The sequence below is a fragment of the Dermacentor silvarum genome, chromosome 7 (genome assembly GCF_013339745.2).
Source record: "Dermacentor silvarum isolate Dsil-2018 chromosome 7, BIME_Dsil_1.4, whole genome shotgun sequence".
Taxonomy (NCBI): Eukaryota; Metazoa; Arthropoda; class Arachnida; order Ixodida; family Ixodidae; genus Dermacentor; species Dermacentor silvarum.
In genome coordinates, this window is record NC_051160.1 from 48,725,077 (window position 1) to 48,729,507 (window position 4,431).

Sequence of the window (4,431 nt, forward strand, 5' to 3'; positions counted from 1 at the left end):
CCGTGTGTACTTGGGTCCAAATGAGGCCTATGTCTGGTGTCGGAGGGTGAGAGCGGCTTAGAGAAAGAGCTTCTCTTAAAACTCTGGCCGCTCGGCAATTGATGATGGCAGTTTTTGAGTCGCTGACTATGACGGAGGAATTTGGAATAGCAAAAGCCAAGGGCTACGGCCGCGAATTCCTCCGCCTCCTCCGGAGAAGAAGCGCGGACTGCGGCGGCCGTAGGTAACTGGCCCTGTGAATTGATTACTGAGATTACATACTTGGAACCAGTGCTATATTAGGAAACGTCAACATAGAGCACGTCGGCTGAATTGGAGAATTTTCAGTGCAAGGCCTTGGCCCTTTGACATACGCATGGGATGTAATGTATAGGGCGCATGTTTTTGGGAAGGGGTGGTATGTGTAGATTCGCGCATATGTGGTATAGAATGGTGTGTTTGGGGGGAGTGAGTAAGGGTGGAAAAAGTACCTAAGGAGTTAAGAATATATCGTCCGGTTTTCGATCTGGAAAGGCGGGTGTATTGGGAGACGAGATTGTCTTCCACGAGCTCGTCGAGGGTGTTGGAAGTACCGGTCTGCATGAGCCGTTCTGTCGCTGTGCGTAGTGGGAGGCCTAGGGCAAAGTTATAGATTTTATGCACAGTGTTGACCTGGTCAGTCTCCTTACTGAGAAGATAAGGTGTGCGAGTGCGTAAGTTAACTTACCAGAAGAAAAAAGGCGTGTAATATTCCTGCATTACCTTCAATGTGTCGAAATTCTCCATTGACGCTCCCAACGCACCAGAACTTACTTTAGGTTCACGTCGACGGTGTATCTTTGACGGCGTTAATGGGTACTGGACCCGGGTGTCCCTCATGAGTTATAACCTCCGTCGTCAACTGAAGAGGTTTCTCACGCCTGCTACTACACGAGCCGTACGCGTTGCCGATGGCGGCACTGTGGCTGTCGCTGGAATGTGTACTTCCCGTATAACTATCGCTGACCGCCACGTTCCAGTTTTTTTACTGCGCTGACCAATTGCCCCTATGACCTAATCCTCGGATAAGCTTTCTTACGGCGCATTCAGCGTTGATCGACTGTTGTGCCGGCACCCTTTGTCTCGAACGTCCTCTACTCGCGACTATTCGTGCCGAACTGCCGAACAACTTTAGTACGACCGCCTTCATCCGCATGCCACCTAAAGCCTTGACTTTCGTCGATTTGCTATCATCCTTCCCTGTGCCCGATGGTGATTACGTCACCACGCCTGCTGCTGATGTCCTTTTGATCCGCAATTATACTGTGCCCCACTCCGTCGTAACGACCACCAATAACCGGACATGCCTCCCCGTCATCAATTTTAGCCTGACAAAGCAAGATGTACCCCAAGGCATATCGGTTGCAACGCTGCGTGCTATAGGAGATGACCACGTCACGACGTTTTCAGCAGACGTCTGCTTCATTTGTTGGAGTCGCCGGAGTAGAAGCAGATGGAGCTGTAGCCACTGGGAGCCATGGTGGAAAGCTGGACGGTGCACCGCTGCGGAGCTCTGTGGCGAGGACCGGGAACGGCACTCTCCACCAATTGTTACGCGAACAAAAGATTAATTACTGGAGACTATTTCCAATGTATGTTTACGAAAGCAACTGCAGCGCTGGCCAGTTCAGCCGGCAGCTCGAAAGCAAGGAGCAGTTCGTCTTCTTCGCCGGGGCGCCCGTCGCATCGTCCGCAAGAAACGCGCAATATGCATATCATAACAAGCCAAAAAACAATGACACCAAGGATAACATAGGGGAAATTACTTGTACTTACTAATTGAACTAAAGAAATGATAAATTACTGGAAAGTAAAAACGGATGAAAAAACAACTGTCCACAGGTGGGGAACGAACCCACTTCTTCGCATTAAGCGTGCGATGCTCTCACCATTGAGCTACCGCGGAGCCGTTTTCCCACCTACTTTCTGGAGTATTTGTGTTTTTCTTACAACTAGAACTAACCTTTGGAGTGTTAGCCAGCGCCACCACTCACTAACCTAGCGGCGGATTTGGAACATCCTTTCTGCCGTAGGCCTCACGAACACGTGATCTTTGGGTACATAAATACCCCAGAAAGTGGATGGGAAAACGGCTCCGCGGTAGCTCAATGGTGACAGCATCGCACGCGTAATGCGAAGACTTGGGTTCGTTCCCCACCTGTGGGCAGTTGTTTTTTCATCCGTTTTATTTCTATTATTTATCATTTCTTTAACTCAATTAGTAAGTACAAGTAATTTCCCCTATGTTGTCCTTGGTGTCATTGTTTGTTGGCTTCTTATGATATGAATAATAAAAATCGGGCCCCTAGCTTCCCTTTCTTCTCACGCAAGATGAATGTATGAATATTCTCAGACCATTTTCTCGCAGACCGCCGTGTCATTTGGACACGTGGCGGAGGAGTCAGAGTGTTGTCGACGGTGGATTGGAGTATCTGGAGGGTGTGTGTGTTGTGTAGATTGCTCTGAACATGCAGACCAAGAACCGTCGGCTTGTCTACCCTGGGCACATGTTTGTTTTCAAGGAGGTAGTGGATGTGGGGAGTGTGTCTGCGGTTGCCGGTGTGGGCGGCAAGGAGAAGGATTTATAAATTTCTCGGAGGATTACACGAGATTCGTGCGTCCCGAAATGACCTCAACCTTATCGGCGGCGGCCTGCAGGACGTCTTGGATCTCACCGTCTGAACCACCTGTAACCCAGTGGGTGATGCCGCCTTCGCATACGGAGAAAGGCAGCCTTGGGATGGTCTTAAGGGAGCAGTGCAAGGTGGAGCACTGGTGAGATTAAAGAGCAGGGGATATCACACGGACCCCTAGGGCATGCCAAAGCTTCCAAGGTGTTAGGTAGGGGATTGCTCCGCGCCAACAAATATTGTCGCGGTGCGGTTGGAGAGGGATGCGGCAAAGTTTTGTGGATTCTTTCGCCGACCCCCTGGTGGCTTAGCTCCAGAAGTATAACCCAATGAGCCACGTTATTATAAGCGTCGTGAATTTCCAGACCCAGAATTGCTTCTTGGGCGTGAGAAGGGCTGGATGTCAAGATGTCGTGTTTCAAGCGAAGCATAACGTCCTGGCACCATAGGGAACGGCAGAATCCCACGATCTCTGGCGGATTAAGTCTCTTAATGGCAAATCCTAATCGTCGAGATATTGTGTTTTTGTATTGCTGACAAGTGTTTGTTTTTATTTAATCATTTTCCTGGCAGGCCATATGTGTTTCTGTCGAACTCTTGATTATTGTTGTGAAATACTTGTGCTCCGTGAGTCGGCGCGACATGCTTTGACCTACAGCGCTGTACTTGTGCGCCTGCGCATAGGGAGAAAGGCAGTCCTGGGACGGTCTTAAGGGAGTGTGCAAGGTGGAGCACGCTCCCCTTCGAGCTGCCTAATTTTGAACATGCTCTTGTTTACGAAGAATTCCGCCTGCTATATGTGATAACGGGAAGGTATGCCTGCATTATAAGCAGCTGGGTACATGTCCTAACCACTGCGCACTGAATGTAGTGCGGAGGTTCATGGACTGTGGTTGTAGAAGAGCATTCGGCTTACGGATCTACAGTATCTTAGAGTAACCCAAGTGCATTGCTCGCGCATAGGTCTGACTCCTCTTCAGGCATATCGAGAAAACATTAACATTCCAAGACACAGAACAAGGTACAAAATTCTTAGGTGGTGGTAAATGGGGTTTAACCTCAATGATTGCAAGCAGTATGCCTCAAACCAATATGTTGCGTTGCACGATCCGGTGCTTTGGTTTTTATATATTATCATAGACCGCCTCCTCAGCCATAGCTCCGAAATTAAGATAATGGGGAACACCTCTCAAGAGCAAGAACATCAAAATTTTTCGACTAAGTCGAAGTGACAGCTACAACGTAAAACACGATATTGAAACCACTTAGATAGTTTGACAATTCTTCAGCTTTTTTTTAGCAAACGAGGCACACTTACAATAAAAAATTTCAATAAATTCTGTGCAGAGTGTTTAAAACTTAAATTCTGTGTTGATAGAGCCCGTTTGAAAATAAGAAGCAACTTATTTTTGAAGCCTTATAACTTGATGTATGAAATTAGCAAAACTTGCAAGACCCCATTGAGTAATTACCTCAGTTGCACAATGCCGAGACTTCTCTCGTGTGAAAAGCTTCCCATTTCTCTTCCGTGATTACGGATAACCTTGCTGTGCTTCATTTTTGAGCACAAGGTCGAAATTTATTTTTTAAGGGTGTGAAGTTATCCAAGAAGCGGATGTTACCCATCAAATCAGAGTATGATTTTGAATTCGCTTGTATCCGTTGCCTAGTTGTGTGATTTACAAAGCGTAGACATATTGGCGCCAGTTTCTCGCATTTTGCTGGTATCCTACGAATGTCTTAAATGTCACGCTCGAAGAACGAATTGATACTAATAGTGGCA